Genomic DNA, 27,188 nt, shown 5'->3' with positions numbered 1-27,188 from the left:
TGACTTTGATATGGCCTGTTCTTAGTGTACCTTTTTATGTGAACATAGGACCTTGGTGGGGAAAATAATTTTTTTTCTATAGCTCTGTAGAGAGGAGGGAGTTTTTATTCTCCTGCCAAATATGCCCTTGGTGAGAAATACCAGGTGAATCCCAAGTATAGTCATTTCTAGATAAATTAATGGATTTCAGATGTAGCTTGAATCAACCAAAAAATTCATATTCCTTGGGTTTACCTTTTTTTGTTATTAGTCTTTATTATGTTACTTTGTAAGTCACTGAGGCTTCACTCCTAAGATGAAGGTAGAGCTTAGGAATGCTTGGAAAGACAATATTTGAAATTATAGTAATTTTTTTCCCCAACGATTTTTTTTTTTTTTAGTTTTCAGGATTTCTGAAAAAATACTGTTTGTTCAAATATGCTTTTCTTTTTAAAAATCTCTATAAACTTTAAAAACTTCAAAATAGTTTTTTTTATCATGTTACATATCACCCAAATGAATTGCTTTAGAGAGTTTTTAAATCATTTGTTTAAAAATTTAGTAATTTCTGATTAGCTGCAAGAATAGTTGTAAATTTGGGAAGATAGAAATTTACTAGCTGAATCTCATTAACAGTTTTTGAATAGTTGGTAGATGAGACACTAAAGTAAGTATGATAACTTAATAAGCACAGGTAATAATGCCCTTTTTTTTGCATTTCTGTGTCTATGTTAGGTGTTTTTTTGTTATAACAGTCATTCAAACAATGTATCAAAATAATTTGAACATGGACCTTAGAAGCTCAGTACCACTAAGAAGATTTTTAAAAATAAGGAAGCCAGTTCTAACACGTTGCTTTCATAATTATTAATAACTTTATTAATGACCATAAAAGGTTTTATGTCATTAATAAAATTAAGATATTTTTAAAAATCACAACCTTTTAGATTATTTTGTTCTAATATTCTTTGGCTTGTTATAATCTACATGGAATCTGCTTGGTTTGCTCAAGATGCTAATGAGATCAAGGTCAGCAGTCAGTCTCCTAAGGCTGGTTAATGACATGCTGATCTGTGGCCATAAACAACCCTTAACCTTACACAGTCATAAAGTGTCTGCTTCTGATCATATGACTGTAGCTGAGACAAGATGGAAGAATTACTATTAATCCTATCACCACTTCTTGAAGAACAAAATGAAGCACATTTCTAATAGATAATCAGTTGAGTTGTAGAGATATTTACATAGAGAAATCTTTTCCAGTGGCCAAGACTTTTCTTTCACTTTGGGCAAGCTCTAGAATATCTGTTCTGTGGTATAGTAAGTCCTTAATTAATGGCTGTTGATAGGTTCTATGACTTTAAGGGAAATGACATAACAAAACCAGTTTTATAATGGGCTAATTGATACAAACAAAAGTTTAGTTCCTGTGACATCTCATTAATGTTATAAGGAAATGATGCTGAATGAAACGATGTTATTCGAAGACCTTCCATTTTCTGTTAGTTTAAGGGAATCAGAAGGAGAGGGGGAACTAGAGTATTCTTATTCTGTTGTAGACATTAACTGAGCACAGAATATTTGCTTAGCACTGTGCTAATCACTGTGAGAAGAGACAATGTAGTTCCTGATCCATCCTCTTAGCAAGTTTAGAAACTCTATAGGTGAAAAGTAAACTGTCTAGGCAAAGATTAGGGCATGTTTATACTAAATTGGGTGATGCTGATTGTTGAGTTAAGCGGTTGTAGGAAGAGACAGCTGTGTTTATGGGAGAAGAATTGAGAACTTGGTTGTTGTCTAAAAGAATGGTTGTTGATGCACAGGGAGAGCAGGAGAAGGGAGTTAGGGGTGGGGCATCTCTCCAAGTGAGGTGGAGTGAAGAAGCACACACACACTCAAAAACACACTTGTGGAAATAGGAGAGCGTGTGCAGGTGACTGTGACTAGAGAGGGGCTGAGATGGACAGTATGGCCAATATATGTGGAGAGACAAGAGGTGAGCAGTAGTCAGCAGCACAGAGCAAAGCATCACAGGCAGAACCGTTCCTCTGTAAAGCTGGGACAACAGATATCCTGTTTTTCAAGAACAGGGCACAGAGAAGAGTGGTCAGAGATGGCTCATGGAGGGAGACGTGGGCCAGGTCACGTTCAGCTGTGTTGCTCCTCTATAGAATTGATACTTTGTTCCAAATGAAATAGAAAGTCATTGGAAAGTTTAGAAGAATTGTAAAATGATAATGTTTTAAAAAGATTCTGGCTTCAGAGTGAAGAATAAATTGGGTTTGAGGGGTGGGTAGGAAAATACAAGCAGAATAATGGGTTAGAAGGCAATTGCAGTACAAGTATCTTCTGCTGAAAGTTGCCTTATGCCAGTTTGATTTTATGACCTACCTTGTTTTCACAAACCAACAGAAATCTGAAGATTTTTACTTTTAAGAAAAAAGGTGAAAGGGAAAATACCATTTAGTTTTGTTTTTGCAGCAAGCTGTTACAGAAGCAGCGGCACCCCAGCAGGGAGAGTGGCCCTGCCAAGCTCCTTCCCTGGGTACTACACTCAGTATCCCAGCATCAAGTTGCCATAGCTTTGAACTCAGTCCGTGAGCATCCGTGCTTTATCTAAATTTATTTTGTGCATTTGTTAGCAAGATGTGTCCTAATGTAATTGCTTTACGGTATGCCATTTCAGTTTACAAAAATTTTCATAGGAATGTTCTACTTTCATATAGCGGGGGAAACCGGTAGACTAGAGCAGAGATGACACTGGTTTGCACTACGGGTGTGCATGTAGTGGAAATGGTTCTGTCTCCCATCCAATTACTTACTGGAGTTTGGGTTTAAAAGGTGTTAGGAGTGCATTGCCTTTGATACAAGCAGAATATCATGCCAGTTTGCAGCCTTTCCTATTCAGAGGCCTCAGGTTGTTCTAACTTTGTGTACCAACGGTATTGTCTTTTTCTATCAAGCAGCATAAGATTAACCTCTGTTCAGTTTGATCTCTCTCACATTTTACTTGTCTGGGATAGTTTTGTTTGTTTGGTTTTAATGGTCTGGTTCCAGAGACACCATGTAAAAAGCCACTGAATGAAAAATATGAAGACATTTTTTGAATAGGTGTTCGTAGTTGTTATTTTACTGATTGTCAGAATCAACTTATTGAATGAATTGAAATATCCTTTACTAATTTTTTTGAAATTTGCTTTTTCTAAGTCTTTGCTCAACTTATGTGCAACAGTTTGCTTTCATCATTATTTGAAACAAATAGGAACTCCTACCCTTCCCGTCTCACCGATAACAGAGGTCTTACTGGTCAACCTTCAATCTGAAAGGAAGTTATAAGAATTTTTTTTGGTAATTCTACTTAGTTCTTATCCTTACTTTCTAAAATTGTTTTTGGATGACTGTCATTTGCTTCCTCAGTTAATTCCTATGTATTTACATATATTTATCTCCTACTTTTAATTCTTGTTTTTGTAAATGTCCTCTTCTGCTGTCAGTTCCACTTCCTGTACCTTTAATGGGAAAGGCCCCGGGGTCATGGCTTAAGGTACAATGGCTGTTTTATTTTGATTGTGACTGTCCTTTTCTTTGTTTTTAGTTAGAGTACACTGATAAAGTAACTACTTCAACAAAGATCTGCTTTGTGGGCTTTATGCTGAGTGACTTCACTGTCCCTCCCTACTTTCATTTGTTTATTTCAGAATCCTGAAGTATTTCCTCCAGTTACATTCTACTATTGATCATAAAACTAATAATATTTCTGTTGGAGATAATAAAATATCAATTTTTTAAAATATTTACGAGAAAACCTCAAGTATGTATCTTTAAAATAGATTTGTTTTATGTATGGGTTGTCTCACCATACAACACTTACCAGTGGATAAAATAAATTTAAGAAACAGTAGTGTTTGTTCAATTTAAAATATTTTCAAATTAGATAGTGTGAGCAAGCACAGATACTTGTTCTAGGAGTACTTCAATGTTTATAAACAATTTGAGAAAAGTAATTTAAAATTGGACTTTATGTTTTATGTTTAGAGCATTCATTAAGTTTGTAATGTCCCATTTCAGTTCTTTGCAAGGAATTTAACTTTTTCCCCTATGTAAATCTTCCCGAATGAGATTTAATTTTTGGATCTCAAGACTTTAACATTTTCTTCAGAAGTAACCTATTATTGAAAAATAACAATTGATTCATAAGGTAATACCAAGATAGTTTTTCAATGTTTTCTCACTGCATAGATACTATTTTTTCTATAGCAAAAATGTAGTTATGCCTCATAAAAAAATTCCACACTCTAAATTCCATCTCCAATCACCAGAAAAAAATATTCCTGCATTGTATTTTGCAAAAATAACACATTTTACATAATAAGGTATAACCATTGCCATCTTGCAGATTGTCGTTAATAATATACTTAATAAGATGCTATGGTAGATTCTACCTGAAAACAAATTAAACAATTGTTTTACCAAAGTATCTAATCTCTAAAGGCTTTTAAAAATTTCTACATGATATGCAAACACTTGTTTCTCAAGCCACCTTGATAAATTTATGAAGGAAAAATGTCAAAATTCAATGACTTCGTGGTATGTAAAATTCAGTTTATGATGAGAAGAATGGAAATGAATGCATTACTCAAATGTTTCCTTTGAATAAGATTGAAAAACTAGAAGGGAAGTCATTCATCTTTCCTTGGTTAGCAGGTTTGCTTTGGGGTGAGAAAAAGGAAGAAACATGCCATTTTCATAGTAGAAAGACCATTTTATAGAGTACTTTATTTTAAAGGAAAAGAAAAGCTTTCTGTATATTTTCTGTTCATCATTACGTCAGCGACCCCCCACCCCAGGAATTCTTAGCTTGGTAGTCTTATCAGTTCATGGATTGTTTTCAGAGGGTTTTATAAATGCCCTGAAATCTTACGCAAAATCCATTTTCTTGTGAGTAGGTCCATAACATTTATTGAATTTTCCCTTCATTACTCAAAAAAGGTTTATAGCCACTAATTGAAAGATTTTCTTGTCTTGAGAGCTAGAGAAAATCAAATTCTGGTGATTATTTGGTTTTCATGATAACCAAGGTGTGGGCTAGAGCTCTGAATATTTAGTCTCTTTAGTATATAGAGGAAGACACAAAAATTTGAAGATTGAGATAGTGAATGAAATATGGCCAGGATGAGTGTAAATTTAGAGCCCAAGTGGTGATTTATGTGAATTTATGTCCTAACTTTTCACTGCCGGAAAGGACCGTAGAGGTCATCTATTTCAAGGTACATATCTCTGTATCAAAGCTACTTTCTTTGCAGTAATACACTTATGAGAACAGAGATGACCGGTAAGAAATGCTACTATGGGTTAATATATTTTATTGTCTGTGGTAACCCAAACATTTTTTTAGGGGAGAGGTGCATAATAGTGACTTTTCGTGCCTTGTAAAATTAATTAATAATTAATTAATTAATTATTTTCTATAGTGCTTTGTGGACATATCTTAAATGTAATGCTTCAAAGTTAGTGTGCCCTGTTATCAATATTAATTGAAAATATTCATCAGTCAGTGCTGATATGTGTTGAGGTTTTACATGTTTCATCTTTAAAATGTCTTTTCACACAGATGGGTGTTGCCGAACACTGATATCAACCCATTAGCATACATCATTCATCATTTGGAAGTCCTTTATAGTAGGAGTCCCCAACTCCAGGGCTGCAGACCAATATTGGTCCATGGCCTATTAGAAACCACGCATCACAGCAGGAGGTGAGCGGTGGGCTAGCAAAGCTTTGTCTGTATTTGTAGCCGCTCCCCAGCCAGCCTCACAGCCTCAAGTCAATCATCAGGCATTAGATTCTCATAGGAGCACGGGCCCCTGGTGCCAGAAGGTTGGGGACCGCTGCTTTATAGGATTCGTTATATTTTTCTCTAAAAGGATATTTGCCTTTTAGAATGCCATTACGTTGCAAATGAATTACTTTCAACTGAAGGTTAGGTGGAAGCTCCTCAACTGCACAATTAAAAGAATTTTTAAAAACATCTTTATTGAAATATATTTCACATCATATAGTTTATCTATTTAAACTCTATAATTAAATGTTATTTGGTATATTCAAAGGATTATGAAACCATTACCACTAATTTTAGAACATTTTAGTTCCCTCTTAAAGGAACACCGTACCCTTTAGCAGTCACTTCCATCCTCCTCCCCACCTTCATCCTAAGGAACTGCTAATCTGCTTTCTGTCTGTATCGATTTGCTTATTCTGGACATTTTGCATAAATAGAATTATATAATATGTAGTCTTTTGTTACTAACAAAATGGATTTTGGAATATGAAATTTCCATTATACTGCATCACGGCCTAAAATTGCTGTTGGAACGGTAGTTTGAGCTCAGAAAATATATTTGCTACAAATTTGTGTGCGAATGGAGATCTTGCTGCTTATTTTAATTTTTGACAGTGTGGGAAGTTTATAAAGCAACATGACATTACTTGTGGTTCAAAAATCATGTTAGTTGTCAAAATGATTTTATTACAGTATAACTTTTGCATCGAAGTTCCATAATTCCTGTAATTTTAGGTCAAATTCATTAATAAACAATATAAAATTTTCAGCAAAAGCTAGTTTCCAAAGATGATTCTTATCCTTCAAAAGAATTTCAACCTGACCCTGAGCTCAAAAAATTACAAGTAAATTTTATCATTGCTAGCCCATAAAACTACTATGTGGTAAGGCAAGTCAAAATATTCAGCTTCCATTTCTGAAAGAATTCACAGAGCTAATCATAGTTAAGTCTCTGAGTGCAAGTGAATTTCACTGGTGACACTACTGGTTCAATAACATGATAGATTTCAATATTTTTCACAGAATACCTGCTGGTGAATAATACAGTGAATAATCATAGCCTTTAAATACTTTAAATTTTCACTAGCTTTGCAAATTTGTCAAACTAAGCCTTTTTCTTTTCTACACATATATTTACCACAATCCGTTGTAACACATCTTTGCAAATTCTACTTCAGGTTGTACTGAATTTGCATTTTCTCAAGTTCTTAAAAAATACCCTTTCCTGTAGTTATTCCATACAGACTGTACATAGACTAATTTTTCTATCATTTCAAACACAGTATTGACTTCTCAAAAGAAAAGAAAGAGGAAAAGAAACAGCAATTAAGCCGCAGTGTCTGTACATCTAATGACCATGAAGAACCAAGGAAAATGATTTGAAATCATTTTAAATCAACTGTTGATGTTGCTTCCAATTTCTTCAATTCTCTGTCAGCAGTGTTTTCACCAGAAGGCTAATAGTTTTAGACAAATTTATTTCTTCTAGAAACATATCATTGACATAGGCAATATAATATTTAATAAACTTACAGTTGGTAAATAGCTTTTTTTGCTTCTCTAACAAATATGACATTTAAAAACTTGTTGCAGCCTCCTTTTAGTTTTTACATTTTGTTCAGAAATTCTGCTTTGATGAGAAATTCTGCTATGAAATTCTACTATTTTAAATTTTCTGATTTTTATGACCATTGCTTTCCTATGAGTTGGGAATATTTTGATGAGTGCTTATGCTGGTAATGTTAACATATATTCTTTTAACATAGCTATAATGTTGCAACATAACAAACAAAATGCTTTGGCATCTAGTTCAGTAACAAAATAATCCACACTCCACTGTGTCTTCAAAACATGACATTTGAAGTCATTTTATCTCCTTTTGATATATGCATTGGTAATAAAAAAAAGTGTCACAGTATGACAATATGCATGACACTTGAAATGCTGTCAAATTATAAAACTATCACTCATTCATAGTGCACTGTGCAGCAGTGGGAATCAATAAAATGTCACCTATGATCTCTTATCACAGTAACTCAACTCTGCCATTGTTGAACAAAAGCAACCACAGACAATGCATAAATGATGAGCCCAGCTGTGTTCCAATAAAGCTTTATTTGTGGACACTGAAATTTGAATTCAGTATAATTTTCGTATGTCATGAAGAATTATTCTTCTTTTGATTTTTCTTTTCAATAATTTCTAAAAGTAGAAAATACTGTTAACTCATGGGCTGTATATAACAGTTAACAGGCCAGATTTGATCCCTGGGGCAAATAGTTTCCTGAACTTTGTCCTATATTACTGATTTTTCCCTTTATTGGGTTGTTCTCATCAGCTGCTATTGCTCTTTTCTTAAAAAATAATAATAATAATAATAATAAGCAACACAGTAAAGACAAAAACCCTGTATGGCTCCATGTTCCCTTGTAGCTAGTCTTAGTTTTCTCCATTCACCTTACAGTCCAGTTTTTGCAAGAGCTGTCTATACTCCCTGTCTCTTATTGCCCTTATTTTCATTGTCTTTTGAACACACTTTAGTCAAGCTTCGCCTCTACCTCTCCACAGTGACTCCTCTTGTGAAGGTCACCATTGACTTTCACATTGTTTAATCTGATGGTCATTTTTTTTCTCTTATATTACTTGATTTCTCAGTATTTGATACAGTTGATCACTCCCTCTATTTGAAACATTTTCTTCACTTTGCTTAAGGACATCTGTAGTCCCCTGATTTTCTTCCACACTGGATATTTCTTTTATGATTCTTTGTTAATTCCTCCCCTCATGAGTTACTTTTTAACTTTTAACTTTCAATAGACTTGGTCTTCTTCTCTGTTTATGCTCACTGCTCTTTTCATCTTATCCAATTTCTGGCAATTATTCTCTATATGCCATTGATTCTCTAATTTATATCTCCAGCGTAGGCTGTTACATTGAACTCCAGACTGGTTTATCCTTCTGTGTGATACATCTCCGCTTGATTGTGTAATAGACATCTCAATTTTAACATATCAAAATTTCAGCTCTTTCAGACCTCTCTATACCTGCTTCGCCTATAGTTCTCCCCATCTCAGTTGATGGCCATTCCATTTTTCCAGTTGCTTAGACAAAAACCTTGAAATCTGCTTGACTTTTCTTTCTCTCACACTACATTTCTACGTTTCATTCACTATCATTAACTCTACTTTTATAATTTACCTAGAATTCAACCACTTCTCGCCATATCCATTGCTACCAGTAGGAACCAAGCCGCTATCATTTCTGATCGGGAATCCAGCAGTAAGATCCTAACTGTTACCCCAGCTTCTGCCCTGGTGCTTTTGTAGAATGATTTCAGTGAAGCCAGAGGGATCGTTTAAAGATTTAAGATCTGACATGTTTCTCCTTTACAGTAGATCCTCAGAATAAAGGTCAAAGATTCACAGTAGCCTGGGGCCATACTTGATCCTTGACCCTCTGCTCCCCTGCTGTTCCTTCCTGATTATCTGACTCTCTCTCCCATTATTCCTGCTGTGGCTCACTCAGATCCAGCTTCCTGGGACTCTTTGCTGTTCCTCAGTCACATCAGGCCCTTACTCACGTTATGACCTTTGCAGTAGCTGTTTACTCTCTCTGGGTGCCCTCTTCCTCCTAGTCTTTACATGGCTAACTCCTGTCTGCTTCTAGGCCTTGCTCAAATGTCAGTTTCTCCAGGTGGCCCCGTGGAGAAATGCTACCAACCTTCATCTCCGCGCCTGCTTTTTTCATTCTTTCTTAATCCGTTTCATTTTTCCATAGCCTTATTATCTTCCACTAATGTTACATTTTATTTATTTATTATTTATTTTTATTGTCTTTCTCTTCCTGTGAGATTGTAAACTGTGAAGAAAAGAATTTTGGTCTGTTTTGTTTACTGATGAAGCCTGAGTGGTTAACATATAGTAGGTCCTCAACAGATATGTGTTTCAAATACAGTCCGAAAATATTTTGAAAAATCATTTTTCTGGATCTAGATTTTAAAGCAGGAAGGGATTTTATATTATCACTATTCTCTAGATCTGCACTCTCTGATAGCCATATAGTGCTATTTAAATATAAATTTAATTAAAATTAAATTAAATTAAAGACATATTTCCCAGTCTCAATAACAACTTTCAAGTACTCATGTATCCACTGGCTACTGTGTTTGACAGCCCAGGTATAGAACTTTTCCATCATCACAGAAAATCCTATTGGGCTGTAGCCCTTCGAGTCAGGTGGATTTCCCAAGGTCACACAGGTCATTAGTCCAGAACTGGGATTTAATCTGGGGGAGCCAAATGATATATGAAGATTATGAATCAGTGCTTCTCAAATTAAGGCCGATTCTGATTCAGTAGTTCTGGGATGAGGCCCAAGTTCTGCATTTCTACCAAGCTCAAGGTGTTGCCAGTGCTGCTCGTCTAGGGCAGCACACTTTGAATGGTAAGGCTGGAGAGCACTCAGCAAATGCTAAGGAATACTTCCATTTGATGTTATTTTAATAGGACATTTATTCATTGTTATCAAAGCTGTACTTTTGGAATTAGGATAATATTTTCTAAATAGAACTAGCTGGTATCTTTAATACTGGTCTCACACTCAGCTACATATACTAAAATGTGTTCCCTATTCTCAGATGAAAGCTTCATAAATAATACATAGTCAAGCAGAAGAAAGCAAGAAACTGAGAGGCTGTATAACATTCATTTTAAGAATGTTCCTGACATAGGATACTTTGCAATGCTTTACGTTTCTAGTGATGTGTCAGTGTAATGTAATGTAATCGCTACTCAGCTGATTCCTACGGTGAAATAATCGATTATGTTAGCTCATTCTGGTTTATGTAATGAAAGTTTAGAATAGTGGGAGGAGGGAAAGTTTTTCTGGGTAAAATTGGCTTTGTTGTTATTGTTCAGAATTTGCATTAGGTCTTGGAAAGTATGAAGTTAACTTTTGAATGATAAGATTATATTCAGGATTTCTATTCCAAAACTTTGTAAAGAATAATTATTCAGCAGGCCATTATTCTTTGTTATAATATACTTTGATGTTAAATTCTAACTTTAAAGTACTTGAAAGTTTAATAAATTTATTATTACTTACTAGCTAATAAAGCTGACCAACCTGTTTTACCTGAAATGAGTTTCTGTGATGACATCATAGTTAGATATTGGAAAAAGACATTGCTGTGAAGTGTTCTAAATTCTCCGATTTAACTGAATACTTGTCCATTTTATAGGCTGAAAAACCAGTATCATTGGTTCTGCCTACACTATGATTATTTTCAAATTTACAGAACATTATAAAATGTTAAATGTTATGCAACAATGACTTAAAAATGAAAAATGTACATGAAATCATATGAACTTTCTTTTTCTCTGTACTACTGGGCCAGTTATTCCTAAAGCTGACTTAACATCAGAAATGCGTGAGGTACCTATTAAAAATAGATTCCTGGGCCCTGCCTCAAGAAATTCTAATTCAGTAATTCTGGGATGGGGTCCAGGAATCTGTATTTTTAACAAGTATCGGGTTTTCTGGTTAAATGAATTAATATAAATAGAATAAAAACTGGCAGGTAGTAAGCACTAATAAATATTAGATCTTCTCTCCCTCTGTACTATTTGTATTAAAATTATCATTAGCCCATTTATTGACTAGCATGCGGTTATTCTTCCTTTGATGAAAAGGCTGAGGAAACGAGAGAAGATGATTACTTTATAATTGAATGAATATTCACTGAGTGCTTTCTAGATGCTCCATGCACTATTCCAGGTCCTGGAGATAAAGGTGAATATAACATGTGTTTAAATCAAGGAATTACAGGCTAGACAAGTCAGTATATAAGTAAAAGCACTTGTTTTGCAGTGTAGTCAGTGCTGCAGTATGGATGTGTGCAGGTTCTGGGAGGAAGGGTAGGTGGGTGTTTGACAAGGAGGGTTTTGTGAGGAATAGCATGGTCTCAGGTGAGATTAGAGAGTAAGTAAAGTTAGCCAGATATAGAAGGAACTGAGAAAAGAGTGTTCCTGGCCTCAGAGAACCACAGCTGAAAGAACCAACATAGCTCTTCCATTAAATCGATGCGGCTCAATAGAAGCCGGAGATACTCTGGAGAAGTAACTAAGAATCACTCACAAAAAACCTGGAATTCAGGGGAAGGAATTTGGGCCATGAGAAGTCCTTGAAAGTTATTAAAACAACAGTGTTTTGCATTTTAGAAGACAAATCATTCTCTTTGGAGTGTGGAAAAAGAATTGGAGAAAGGGAGGGGGTCATGGTGGGAGAAGGAGAGGAAATGCAAAGCTGGAAGAAAAGTTAATTTTAAAGTATTAGCCTGGAAATCTTCACAACCAAGCCTGACAAGGCTATGACTGTTTTAATCAGGGTGGGCTAGGTTATGTGGCAGCAACAAACAACCCCAAATCTCAGTGGCTTTAGAGGACAGAGATTTATTTCTTGCTTGTACTGCATGCATCATGGTTCCATCGTTGTTGTTGTTGTTGGTGGTGGTGGTGGTGGTGGTGGTGGAGTGGTAGTGAGTTGGGGGAGTGCTTCTGTCATCACTATCACTCCCAGGGACCTAGATGACAGAGCAGCCATTATGCCAAAGAGAAAACTCAGAGAGAGCACTTTGGAAAGTGTGGCACTGACGATTCACTGCTTGGCCTAGAAGGACACACATCACTTCTGTTCCCATCTCATTGGACAAAAATAGTCACATGACTTCATTCACCCACAGGTGCACCAGAAGTGCCATCTTATTACATGTCTAACTATTTCTGTACTTTGCAGATAAGAAAACAGTAGCTCAGAGATGAGTGGTACAACAATACTACTAAAAATAAATTATAGTTATTGAGTACTCACTATGTAAAAAGAATGTTAGCCTAAAGAAAAAATATATAAGGCAGGGGTGTGTGTGTGTGTGTGTAATAAATGTGTGTAGGTATCTTTTTATTATGGAAAATTTAAACATATAAAAAAGTGGACAGATCAGTGTAATCCCCATGCGCTCATCACCCAACTAAAACAGCTAGTGGCTCATGACCAATTTTGTTCCATCTCTATTCCCACTCACTTCCCCTCCCTTTATTATTTGGAAACAAATTCCTGACATAATTTCATCTGCAAATATTTCAGTATGTATCTTTATAAAGTAAGGACTCTTTAACATAACCATGATATATTATTATATCAAACAATTTCTTAATATTATAAGTCTAGTCAGTGCTCAAATTTCCAGTTGCCTCATAAGTGCCATAATTCATAAACTTGTAAGTGAAATAATTAAGATTGTCCATCTTCTGACTCCAAATCTCCAATTCTGATGTGGTTGCATTTGGTGCTTCAAGTGTGGATAAAAAAGTTATTTATTAGCATGACTTTAGGTAGCAGGACACTTTTTAAATGTGTCTTGAAACTAATGTATCCTCAGGTCCTCAGTGTTTTCTTCAGTGCTAGTAATCCTACAGTAGGCAGTTGTATGGCATTATATTTCCAGTTATGCTTTTTATCTTTTTAGGAGTAAGAATTGTACTTGAAAATTTACACCTGTTACTTGACTCTGAATTCATAGCTCTCTGACTATTGGCAGCCTCAGGGATTTGGAGCTCACTGTCTGAAAGAGATAGCATTGATGCAGTTAAGGATATTGTACAAGAATTTTTGATTATCTAAGAATATATAATATAATTTGTAAATCCAGGCTGCCAGTATTAGGCAAAAGCGGGATGTTAGGTACTCAAATATTACCTCAGGAAAACTTATACTTCTACGAAGAAAGAATTAAACAAGATTATTGCTAGTTCTTAATTGTATTAATAACCCTAAATAGGGAGATAGTTGTTATTTATACCTTCACCTTCTTGACTTATATGTATATATGTGTGTGTATATATATTTATATATGTATACATATATATATATACACATCTATATTTAAAATTAGTATACTTGTATTGCCTTTCTCTAAACTCTTCTACAAATTTTATTTTGTTACATATTATACATACAAAGAAATGTGTATAACATATGGTTACAGTTTAAAAAACAATAGTAAATTCATGCTCATATACTCACCACTATGCATAAGAAATAGAACTGCAACAGTATTTTTGTTCCATTCAGTTCATTGTGGTGCCCCTCCAAAACACAATATGAGCTCTTTGCTTGAGAGCTAATCAATATTCTGTATTTTACTGAATCATTTATTAATACAGTTTCACCACAGATGTACACATCCCTAAACAGTATTGTTTATTTTGCCTGATTTCACCTTTATATAAAGGAAAACATATATTGTATATTTTTATGCCATGCTTTTTAAATTCAGAGTTAAATTTCTGAGATTTATCCATATTGAAGTATGTGACAGCAGTTTGTTTGCTCATTCTCATCACTATTTTGTAGTTCATTTTATGACTGTACACCTGATTTGCTTAGATATTATACTAGTGATAAGCATTTGAATTGTTTATGTTGCTAGTAGACAGTACACATGTACAGGAATTTCTCCAGGGCTTATATCTGGGAAAGGTAAATTGATGCTTCATAAGAATGTGCATCTTTAGCTTGGTTTGGTATTGCCAAATTGTATTCCAAATTAGTTGTGCCAGTTTACACTTGCTCTCAAAGCTGATGAAAGTTCCTATTACAGTACTTTGTAGTGTCATATTTGAAGTCTTTTGCCAGTCTGATTGGCGGGTATGAAAAAAATCTCGTAGTTTGATATATGCATTTCTTTCACTTACAGTGAGGTTTAGCAATTCTTTTTGGATGACTATGGTTCATTTATGTTTTCTTTGAAGTGCTTTTTCATGTCTTTAAAGCCCTACCAATTAGTTAACTATATTCAGAAGTGACTGAAAATCCCATGGACATATCCCAAAAACTTAGACTTACTATATCTCTCATTCAAGTTCTCCTTAGGCAAATTTGAAAAATGTTCACTTGTAGCTGTAATTATGGCAACAGACATATATTGATGGAGGGGAAATCAGAGCAGAAAGTGACACTGGTGTTAACCAGTTGCAGTTAAAATATCTTATTTCTGTAAAAACATACAACGGTATGAATACTCTCCCAGGTCTTTGAAGGAAGCCTATGCAAGTGAGAGACCCTGACATTAGTATCAGGGGAATGCTGCCTCCTCTCTGCTCACCCTCTCTACAGCCCTGAACAGTGCTATCCTTGCTACTTTACATTCTCTTCACCTTTGGCTTTATTGCTGTCTCGATGACTTCTCTTTGTCCTCTCTTCTCAGTTTATGCATTTCTCCATGATTTGCTTTCAGACATTCCTTTGTCCTCAAAGACTCCATCACTTCGGCTGCCCTCATGCAGGGATGACTCCAGAATTTCCACATTTAACCCTGATCTGTCTTGCAAGGTCCAGAGCTCCTTTTCTGATTGTGGACTGAGGGCATCTCCTAAGAGATATTCCTCCTCACATGTCTCAAATTAAATGTGCCTAGAAGGAAAGTTTTATATTTTCACCAGAACATTCCTAGTTTCTTAGCCTCAAATCTTGGTCATCTCTGACAGTTACCTCATTTTTCCACAGTTCACTCACTCCATTTTGCTCCTCCATTAACAACACTATATGTGTCATTCACATCTGCCTTTTTTTCTTCAACTCCTTTCTCCTCTTTCAGACTCACTAACGGATACAAACTGCCGTGGGGTGGACAAGGGGGAAGTGAAAACTAATTCAACTGAAGTTTTCTTAGTAAAGCCATAAGCTTACCTAGATAGTTATTTTGGCCAACATCCCAAAATTCAGAATTCCCTAAATACCATTTTCCTATACACATTATTTTTATATTAGTCATAGTCCTTATCAAATATATAGTAATTATCTGCCAATGTAAGATTATAAGCACTAGAAGATTTTAAGCTTGTTGTCGGCAAAGAGTCAATATTCCCACTTTGGTCAAGAACAGTGCCTTACTCTAATAAGGACTGAATAAATGCATGTTTAATCGAGTCATTGAAAAGTGCCTTTTGCTGCCACTTTTTGTTTTCAAGTGAAATAAGTCTGTTTATACCTTTACATATGGTCTCAAACCTGTAGTTGATTATAGCAATATTTGATATCAAACAACTTCTTGTCTCAAGGTGACTTAGATCCTCTAATGAGGATACAAGGAAAAACATACTGCATATTTGTGTGGACAGGCAGGGCCTGCTGGCTCTGGTTAGCTCTGGTTTTAAGTCTCCTAGTCAAGTCCTGAGAGTGGTTCATTGGTCTTAGGATATTGTGTTGTCAATTTCCTCTTGAAGAGCACCATTCCATTTTTAACCTGCTCGTGACATCAGTGGCTAACCGCAGGTGCATGGGGCTGTTGGCCCTTGGAGCTGGCAGGGATTCATTGCTTCCTCTGCTGACATGCCCAGATCTCTCCTCTGGTTTCACTGGATGCTTTCTGCCTTGTGAATACCTATAAGTGTATTTCTTCTTTCATCTCTCCCATTTCTTTTAGTAAAACAGCAAATACAAACGGTCTTTTCTTTTTTCTTTTCCCAAGATTTAAAATGGTAGTTCAAACTCACTGATATGGTTAGTGTGGTATTATAAAAAGAACACTGTACTTAGCCGGAGCCTAAGGTATAACGACAGGCAGAGCAGGTAACCTGGCTGTGTGCTACATTTGCCAAATATTCAAAATGGAAGTGAGCCCTGCGGGGCTGCTCTGCAGGTCAGATGAAATGATAAAGACTTCTTTGCAAATTATAGAACAGGATTTCTTAAAATTGAGAAGTATTCAGACCACCCTTAAAGAAAAAAGTTGTCATGACTCCCTACTGCGTAGACTTTATAATATACACAAACATCCAGCTATGCTTTTCACATACTTTATTCTTATTCCTCTCAACACCGTTCTACAGTTAAACTGAAACAAATTGTAATACAGATCTCAACACAGTTACATAACCAGTAACTTAACTACAAATTAAAAAGATCAGTTTTGTGTAATGGACATTTTTTTTTTTTCCAGAAACTAAATCGGTACAGATGAATATTGTCCTAATTTCTTTCTTTCTTTTTTTCTTTGATCAAGTTTTTATTCAAAATTAGCTGTCCTAAAGTCATTTGACTTTTATAGAATAAACTAATTTCAGTTTATGCCACAGGCTTCTTTTCTTCTGTGGGGGGTTTCTTTTCCACAGGCTTCTTCTCAGCTGCTGATTGCTTGGTAGTTGCAGCCTTTTTTCCCACCAAAGGCTTCTTCTGCTTCACAACACCAACAGCCTTCTTTCCTTTCTTTCCCCTTCTTTTAATCTGATTTGGCTTCCACTGGTGCTGCTGCGTTATCTACCCGGAACTTGTGATTCTTGGCCTGGCGAAGAATGGTGTTCTGGCGCATGGTCTTCGCATGTGGATTCGGCTTCAACATGATTCTCAGGTTTTTCAGTGGTTTCTTCTTTAGGACTCTGCGATGAATCTTCTTGTGTGGTGCTTGGAGAGCTTTCTGGATGTCTGGGCTTTTCAAGATTCTGCTAAGGTCTTCTGAGCATCTTGTGCATTGGAAGGTTGTAGTTACTCTTGAGAGAGGCAGCTTTACGCCAGGTGCCACACAGATCATCTAACTTGCGGAAAGCACTTTCCATCCAAATGTAGAAACGGCCTGCATGCCCAGCAGGAGCAAGTTTCAAAATGTTCAGTTTGTTTACATTAAGCAGAGTAATTCCAGGGATATTTCTGAAGGCTTTGATGATGCCATTGTCCTCATTCTAGATGATGCAAAGTCCCCTGTGCTGGACATGACGACAGTTTCTCATTTTGCTCTTGCCAGCTCTCATTTGCTGAGAGGCATACATCTTTTTTATATCATTCCAGGCCTTAAGTTTCTTAAAAAGACAAACGGCCTCCTTGGTCTTCTTGTAGTCTTCAGCTTTATCTTCAACCACCAAAGGAAATTCAAGAACTTCCTCAACATGATGTCTTTTGGACATGACCAGTGCTGGTAAGGCCGAGGCAGCCAGGGCAGAACAGATGGCCTATCACTTCTGTGTTGTGTTCACTCTGTGGTGCCAATGGTGCCAGGTTTTGGTTGGTGCAAACATGCAGCCCCCACGGCACATATTGCCAAAAGCACCCTGGCCAGGATGATGAGTCCCATCACCTCAAACTCTGGGAATTCGAGCCATAGCTCTGCCAGTACCCCATGACTCAGCACTGGTTTGATGACCTGCTGATTCACTGACAGCATAGGGCTGTCTGTTGCTTTTGCACAAGTCGGTGTGAACAGAGTTCGCAATATCTGGTCGAATGGGAGCCTTGAACACAGCTGGCACAGTGACATTTTTGCCAAATGATTCTCCCTTTTTGGAGTACACCGCTATCAGTGGAGAAGCACACGCCACGGCAGGGAGAGGAGAAGGCCACCCTTCTCTCAACCCAGTGGCTTCCACAGGGAAAGCAAAAAGCTCCAGCCTTTCTTCATTTGGACTACTGATAAATCATGGTTATATAATGGAATTTCATCATTTTATATTTACTTTCTACATTTACATCTGTTTGTTTCCTTTTAGCCCTTGGCAATTAGGGGTACAAAATTTGCCATGTTGTATCATCATTATCTTGATCTTAAATTAGTATTTTAATTTAAGAATCTAGATGCTATAGACATATTCTATTTAAGTGGTGTAAGGCAAATAATCACTTGAAAAGTTTTGTCTTTAAAACTTTAAAAAAATCTATAAGTACAGTGGTGGTCACCGTATAACACATAATGTTATAATATATGATGTGTTATGTATAATATAATGTATAAATGCAACAGGAGGTATTAGAAATGTCAGACAAGAGTTATCATTTGTCCTCTGTCATTTTTATATGAATATAAATGTTGTAAAGAAAATTTTTTATTATTTTTTGAAACTCATAACAGTTGAACTTTTCACCCTTAAATAGTATTCTTTCACGATTTCCTAAAGAAATTTTTGTCCTTACATTATTCAGGTGTTCTAGGGAAACATGGTACATTTCAGATCTGTATGCATATTAGAGAAAGACATGTTAGAATATACTTTATTTAAATATATTGACTGAAATATGGGGCTATCTGCATGTTTTAAAGGGAGTGGAAATAATTTCATGACCTAATACATTTTGAGGAAGTTTTCCATGTTCCAATTTAAATCAGGCTTTAAAGTCCAGTAGCATCCTTCAGTAAGGGGAGAAAATAATCCTGACTGGATTAGTATAGTCAAAAGATTAATTAAATATAGAGTGAACTTGAATCTTAGGTTTGAAGAGTAACATATTTATGTCAAACATTTTTGTTCTTCTTTTTATTTTCAAAATTATAGAAGTATAACATGTGAGAATTATCTTTCAATTGCACATAATTTAAAAATTCCAAAACAACCTTGGAATATAGAGTCTCAGATTTTCAATTATTCACTCAGAGATTACCTTTTACTTATTGATTTGGCATTTTGCAGAATATTAATTTTTTAAATTGTCCTTCGATTTTCTTATTGACTCATCACCTACTGTTGATTTATGAGATTTTTTTTTCATAAGGGAAATAAAAAAGCAAAAGTATTCTGAGGATTAGAGTTGTATTAAGGAATACTGAATTCAATATTTATGTAAAGTTCTTTATAAATTTTCTTATATTCTTATTATGCATTTTCTTGTTATCGGTCTGTGTGTTCTTCTTTCCCCATACTCCACTCCTGCTCCATTTATTTTACCTTTGAGACCAGTGATAAATGGAGGTGTGCTTTTAGGTTTATTGGACTTAATTTGAGAACTGTTGAATAAAGGATATAGTGAAGATTGAGCACATAGAACTCCATATTAATTTTATCATTTATAAGTATCTTATGACAGATAAAAATGTAGTGATACATTTTTGTCAACTAGTAATTAAAATATGACAATAGAAATAAATTGGATTAATTTAGTTAATCACTAATAATTCTCATAAATATGCTCTTTTAAGTTCTAAAATGTAAAGTTAAAATTTGAATCATTGTCATTAAAATTAGCAATTATTGCTTACTAGTCCAGAATTCAACACACTTGTCTTGATTTTCCCCTATAAGTTTATAGTTACAACCAGGTATAAGATTTCTCCCTGTATGATAGGAATACATTGCAATGGAATCCTCCATGCACCATTGCATGGATTTTGTATTTTTTTGTGCTGAGAGAGGGAAACAAATGATTATCTTTTACTGCTGAGTGGTGTGATTCAAAGCAATGATAAGTCAAAAAATGCACGGCAGCTGGAGAACAAATGTTATTCCCATCAGTTATCTCTGACAGATGAGGGAGTATTCTGAGGCAGACCTCTAGAATTACTGTGTTTCCATCCAGGCAGAGTGTACTAAATTAATTTTGCAGGTATATCTTAAATGCTGTTGTATTCTAAATATGAAATAGGATCTTTAATTACAGAAAGTTTTATAAACTTCAAAATCCTAATGGGTGGTGTACATTAAGTTATTTTGGTATTGTTAGAGAGTAAAATACTGGAAAGAATAATAATTTCCAAAGTGGCCTACTTTGGTTCTCCCAGTTGGGACATCTTTGTCTAGTTGTTAGCTTCTAAATGAAGTGTCTGTCTGGTCTGGTCTGTTGCTATTGAGTGTGAGGAAGCTTGTTTGGCTGCTGAGGAATTTAGCTGCCACTTTCCAGGCACTGGAACAATGTGCTCACTTGTGGATTAAGTAAACCGTGACCTCAAGTCTTCTACTTCTCCTCATCACAAGCTTTTTGGTCCCTAACTGGCCCAAGTCGCTTTGAATTGCTGTCCTACTTTTGCTCCCATCTCAGTATCTCAGTGCTCCCTTGGTCACCCCTCATTCCCCATGGGGCTTAGAAGAATTGCTTGCTTCTCAGTGCTTTCTATTGGTTTCATTTGCTCATTTACTTTCTATCTGGATACGTTCCCTGACTTTTATCCCCAAAGTTATTATTACTTTTGATCCTATTATTTACTCCTACCACTGCTACCTATTTTTCTCTGTCATTTTCCATTGTCATCTTAACTCTGGCCCTGTGCTTTCCTGTTGGAAGTCTCCCCGAGTCCTTCCTCTTTTCTGCTTTCTGCCAGTGTCTGCATGACTTTTGTGCTGGCTTATGAAACTTCATATCCCTCATTAAAGTGGAATCTTCCCTATTATGTTATTTTCGTAACTAAGTAGTTAATGTATATTATAGAACCTATTTAGTTCTATTATATGTAGATGAAAGAGAGAGGCTTGTCAACTCTGTTAGTTAGAGGAGGCCACTTTTTGTATTGTGATAGTTCTGGATCCACAGTATAAGGCAGATAGGTAAGAGCTACCAGGATGCTATGGAGTCTGGAAACCTTATTGTAGGATAAGGAGAAAGTAAAAAAAAAAATGGTTGTATATTGGAAAGATCAACTTAGTAAAAGCTGTGGCCACATACTGTATGGCCTACTTTAGTAAGTAGTGAGCTTGCTGTCATTATATTTAGACACACACACACACGCATACATAAATATGCACGTTCATGCTCAGCCATGTAAAGATGGCTAAGAATCAGATATGTAAGCATATTAGATAAGATTTAAAGTTCTGACTTGCAGTACCATGGTTTAGTGATTAGCATTTAATCTAGAATGCACTGATTGAAATGAAACAGAATTCTCATTTTTCAATTTTTGCCCTCATTTGAATATTTTTTGTATTTGTTACCAGAGTGTGACCTACATAGTTGTGATTGGCAATCTAGGATTTGTACTTTGTAAGTCAATCTAAAATACATTGTTATACATGATAGGTTTATTCAGGTTCGGGTCAGTAAGAAGCAGAATGGAGAGGCTGCATGTTTCTATCATAACCGATAAGAGAAGGGAGTAAGCATATCATGGTGGGAAAGAGCGCTTGCTCTGGAATCAGATGGATATGGATTAAACTCCCACCACTGCTGATTGTTGGCTTGTGACCTTGGAAAAGTTGACTTCCCCAGGCTTCAGGGTCCTCATGTCATAATGGAGAATCAGTAACGAGTACATAATAACACTCACAAATTGATAAACAGCAAGATTATCGTCACCAAAAGGGAATTGTAGCAAAGGAAAAACCAACTATTTGTTGAGTGTCTTTAAGTAGCTATTGTCATTGTTCATACTGTGCCCTTTCATTTATACTGTCCTTTGGGCCTCAAATACTCCTTGTGAGATAAATGGCTTTTAAAGAAGAAATTGAGTTTCAGAGAAGTTAGCAAAGGCCTGTATTGGGAACATGGAACTAAGTGATCCCAACATCTATGTTTAGTCTCATTTTCCAGGAGCCAAATGATGTCAGGTTCTTTAAAATTCTGCACTTGGAATCCATATTCTTCAATTAGGTTTTTGCTTTTGATCTTTTTTCTTAGTTGTAAGTCAGAGGGTTTTTTTTTTTTTTTATCTCTTTAAAATTTAGCAATCAAATAAGGTTACATTTCTCAGAGGTAGTTTTGGAAAAAAAAATCCAGTAGGAAAGTTTTAGGTAAATGTATAAATAATAGCTCCAAAAGCAATTATTAAAAGAAACAAGGCATCTAGTGATATTTATTTTTGACTTAGGGCCTGCATTCAGTTGTAACCCTGTTACTGAAGGACAGTGCAGCTGTGGACCTAAGAGTGGGCAGGCGACTGGCACGGGAACGGCCGTCACCACACCGCAGTTCCTCTTCTCTGCACTCAGCCTTCCAGCTCTAAGTGCCTTTTCCTCTGCATGGCACCCTCAAACTGCACCGCCAGCTTCTAGCCAGGATAGTTTTCCTGTGGCTGATGAATCACATGTGAGAGGGATGGGGGTGGAAGTGGAATGGAGATGAGCAGAGCAGTGAAAGCCCTAGCCCAAAGGAGAATAAATGTCCAGCAAATTCAAGATAATGAGAATGATGTTCTTTCCTGGCGAGAAAATTGTCCCCAAAGGCAGATTTAGAAGCATTCTAGCCATGATAACATCGTTGGAAGAAGAACAAGGCTCTTGGTGAGGTTCCGTGAGGATCTGAAGCTTTTTAATGATCCTCTGTTGTGTTCATTACAAGGCTTTTGTGCAAAGGGAGAGAGAAAATTATAAATGCATAAATACATACAAAAAGGACAAGGGCTACCACTCCTAGTGAAATATTAAGTTTGATTTTTTTCTTAGTCTCACTACTTTATAGTCACACAAATATTCAGATTTTTTTCAGTGGTTGACAAATGGGGTAACGAATGGTGGGGGAGGTATTTTCTAAAGGTCTGTATGTAGGATTTATAGTTGGGATGGAAAGAACTGATTTTGTAATCTCAGCCCCAAACATGGTGCCTCAGGTCACTCAGGGAAGTGTCTGAAGTTTCTTGACATTGAAATAACAGCACAATGAGTCATCAAAGGATAAAAAATGTCAACTCTACAATTTAAAGACAGATATATCTTGCATAACATAAGGGTACACGGTGAAACTCCTTAATGATGATGAGAAAGCAGAAAGAGTTTCTGTTTTGCAGGCAACAGAATGAGAAACTTGATCTCTACAGGAAAATTTTTGTGATAGAGCAGATATCCAAATTGAGTTTTCAGTCATCAAGTGGTCATCACGTAAGCTTGCTATCACAGATCTTCAAAGCTTCCTTTGAAAATCTTTTGAAAGAATGTTTTTCTTAAATCCAAACCTTTAAAACCTTGAAGAAACACTTAATCTTTACGAATTTTTAAGATGTAATGCTAGAAATTCACATACCATGTTACATTCTAAATATGAATTTGTTATTCTCTTTGAATTATATGCAGTAGCTTTCAAGTATAGATTGCTAATTAATTAAATATAGTTTTCTAGAGAACATAAGGCATTCACGCATAATTAAGAAGTAGGGAAATTATTTATGTGGCAAATTCAGGCTTTATATCAGAGAGGGCTTTTGCCCATAATGGTGTCATTTAAAGCAGCCATTTCCAAACTTTTTGACACCAGAGAACAGTGCTCCTATGAGAAATTAGTGCCTGATGATCTGAGGTGGAGCTGAGACTATGATGCTAGTGTTGGGAGTGGCTGCAAATACAGATGAAGCTTCACTCAGAAACCTGCCATTCACCTCCCGCTGTGCAGCCCAGTTCCTAACAGGCCACGGAATGGTATTGGCCTGTGGCCTGGGGATTGAGAACCCCTGATTTAAAGTGTTAATGAAGAGTGGAGCCTAGAAATAAAGTATCCCTTTACAGTGGAGATGTTTAAGTTGTATTTAATGAAGAGAAGAGACTTAAACTTCTTTCCTTTAGATTCGAAAATTTACATTATAACTGTGATATGGGAGTTGAGAAATTTCTGTTAAAAGTATTATCTAATGTAGATGGTTAGTAATACTCAGCTCCTAACTACAGGCCCACTTCCCTAGCATAGTCACTGGTATGTTGTCGTCAGTCGAATTATTTTCACCTATAATTTCTTTCTTTTTTACCTTTTTTTGTTTTTGTTTTTCATGTAGCAGCCTTATTCTTGCTTAATAGTTTGTATTCTTTTATCAATTTTAAACCCACTTAAAGAATATTTTAAACCCGCTTAAAGCCTTTTTCCATGTGTTCTGCTGTTTCCCGTGCTTGGAGTGCAAAAATCTCTTGTTTGTGGTGACTAATGCTCCTGCATGTGTTTCTTTGTTCTTAACTCTGTCCTTTCTTACCATTATAGACATCTTTACCAGGATTGTTTTCCATAGACATCCCTTGTGCTTCAGATTAGAGGACTGTATTTGCAATGAGGTTAAGCATTAACCACTCCCAGACCAGTCATCACATCTAGTTTCCGTTTGGGGCCCACAAATCACAGGGGTACCATGAGTCTGGACATCCTAGCTCTGAGCACAGTCCAGGCCTTGGTTTCCAACTTCTTGGAATGCCTCTCTTTTTACCCTCAGTGAACGCTCATGGGAAGCCTCTTGCCCTTGGTGATGTATTGATGAGCCCTGCGAATGGAGCAGCCCTCTATGGCTCTGTGCATTTCAAGATCTTGTGACTGGATCCTTTCCCTTCCTTTGATTGTCCATAGCTATCGCCTATATCTGGCCCCTGCCTTCTGGTCCCTCTTTCTTCTGGAGCCTGGAGATTCCCCTCTCTTGGTTTCAAGCTTAGGTAGTAAAAATGTTTAACTTTAATCAGTACTTTTATGTTTTTGTGTTTGGTGGAGAGATTTTTTCCTATCAGCTCAGATCATTATATTGAGCTGAAGTCACTAAATTACTTTTTGAAAAAGATTTATAATTTACTATATGCCATTAGCAATATGTTAAAGTATTAGTTTCTTCATACTAACATTAACATTTGGTATTATTATTTAAAATGTTTTTTCCTCATTTAATAGTTGAAAATGATACTTTATTATATGTATTTTTATACCACATTATGTATAATTTTATATAACTAGTTCACAGAGGAAAAGGAAGTAGATAGAGTGGGCTTCCTCAAGCAGAGGTGGAAGAAATGTATATATAACAGTATTTGTCCTTTGACCTTGCACCCTTTTCCCCCATATTCATGGGTCTGCTGCTGGAACTTGGATGAAGACGTAGGATAGGAAAATCAACTAGTTTAACTGGTTTTCTTCTCTTCTCATCCACACTCACAAGCCAGTTCAAGAAAGAGATGAAGGTAGGGTATGTATGTAAAAAAAAAAGGGGGACCATTTATTTGTGCTGTACTGTCAAGCCCTCTGAGAGAGATGGTACCTGGACAGTAGACTGTTTGTATTTTCTTAGAAGCAGAAGTGATTCTTTTTTAGATGATGCCATCTCTTTCTAGGAAGACTAAGAAGGAGAGTTATATCCACATAGTGATATGTAAAGATGCCATAGGACTGGTTCCTGGCCCCTGACTATTCTTGGCATTATAATTAGATATATACTGTTTTTCCCTTTTCTCTTCTCTTCTTTTTCATTCTTTCCTTTCTTCTTCCCTATCTTTCTCCCTCCCTTCTATCTGAAACACGTAGACACGTCTTTATCAAATACCAAAGGCTTTGCTTTCCTAGCTAGTATCAGAGATAAATAGCTGACAGGCAGCATTGCCTCTTTATGCACATTCATTGGGACAAATTTCTGCAAAAACTGTTTAGATCCTTGCAATTTTATTCCAGTTGACCTTACCCATGTTATATCATAGAATTAAAAAAAAAAATGTTTGTACTCTCATATTGTTCCAGTTATTTTAGACTAATTTCAGTAAATAGATTTTTTGGTTCATGCTTGTCTTCCTCCACCTCCTTTTGCTAATTCAAAGAGAGCTCAGCATTCTTTTTTACTAAATCTAAGGATGACACAAGTTTTCTGACTGGCAATTTTGGCTTTCGCAGAGAAAAGAAAGGACAGCAGTTGGCTGGCCACCCTCAGGGTGTACTGTTTGTCTTCTTTGCATCTCATCCATTTCACATAATTGAAATGAGCAATGTTTTCTTCAATTATTCTCCTTGAGTATTTGCTCTAAAGGAATGAGGATAACGATATTAAGTAGCAGATACAAAGCTGTGAATATGACTATAAATTATTTCTTCTTAAGATAGGACCCGCCAGAACATAATGCTTTACTGTTTTGTTTATTTTATTCTTGGTTTATTAGTGATCAAATATGTTCAACTTTAGTTTCGTTCTAGTTTTCTTGTTGTAATGTGCTATTTAAAATAAAGTATTAACTATTTTCATCTAAAAAAGTTGTAATACAACTTTACAATTCTGCATTATTTTAGTTGTCTTCTAAATAAGCAGTTCAAGAAGGAGCTCAAGGGAGCGCTGTGTTTTGCAGATTTAAATGCCTGTACCAATTTCTGTTCTGCTGATGCAAACTATTTCATGTTGAATCTCTAGGAATTTTTTTAAAAAATGCTTCAATTGAGATTTTTAAATTTAATTTAAATAGTTGTGTGAAAAATAGTAGACCATTAGAATTTAAGAAAAAAAGAAGCCGCTTTTGCTTAAGTATATACTGGCCCTTAGACCCAGCTATTTAATGCTTTAAACAAAATTTATAGAAAGAGTGCTTTCTGCTTCTTCGCTCATAGCCACCTGATTACATCACAAGTTAAATCAGGGACTCTGGGGTTCCGGTGCCTTTAGTAGTCTCCTTAATGCTACTGTGCTTGAGTACAGCAGACTAGAGATCTGAGAAATGATCTAAAATCTGCCAGCTCCAAAGTCCAACCCTCCCTGGTCTACACTGGTACTCATCTCCAAAAAGACCGAGTGAAATTCGGATATAACATGGGAAGGTTAACACACTAAGCTGTTGGCATGCCAGACACAGTAGCACATACTCTTTAGAAGTAAGTCACTTCGGAAAGCAGTAATGTTGAAGGTAGCATTCGTTTTATGTTTTATTTAATTTTATTAAAAGCCTAGATAGTGGTGATAAAGGGAACCAAGATTTCTAGA

General features: G+C 35.9%; 1 protein-coding gene and 1 pseudogene across 1 annotated transcript in view; one reads left to right on the top strand and one right to left on the bottom strand.

The window, feature by feature from the left end:
- Positions 1-27,188, top strand: part of RNF217 (ring finger protein 217) — a gene marked incomplete at its 5' end in the record, with an annotated part of 96,957 nt that overhangs the window by 13,284 nt on the left and 56,485 nt on the right. The gene's annotated exons all lie outside the window — the stretch shown is intronic.
- Positions 16,852-27,188, bottom strand: part of LOC111738762 — a 15,221-nt pseudogene continuing 4,884 nt past the window's right edge.

The sequence above is a fragment of the Pteropus vampyrus genome, unplaced genomic scaffold, assembly GCF_000151845.1.
Source record: "Pteropus vampyrus isolate Shadow unplaced genomic scaffold, Pvam_2.0 Scaffold43, whole genome shotgun sequence".
Taxonomy (NCBI): domain Eukaryota; kingdom Metazoa; phylum Chordata; class Mammalia; order Chiroptera; family Pteropodidae; genus Pteropus; species Pteropus vampyrus.
The sequence above is the reverse complement of the archived record's forward strand: the minus strand, read 5'-3'. Positions and strand labels throughout refer to the sequence as shown.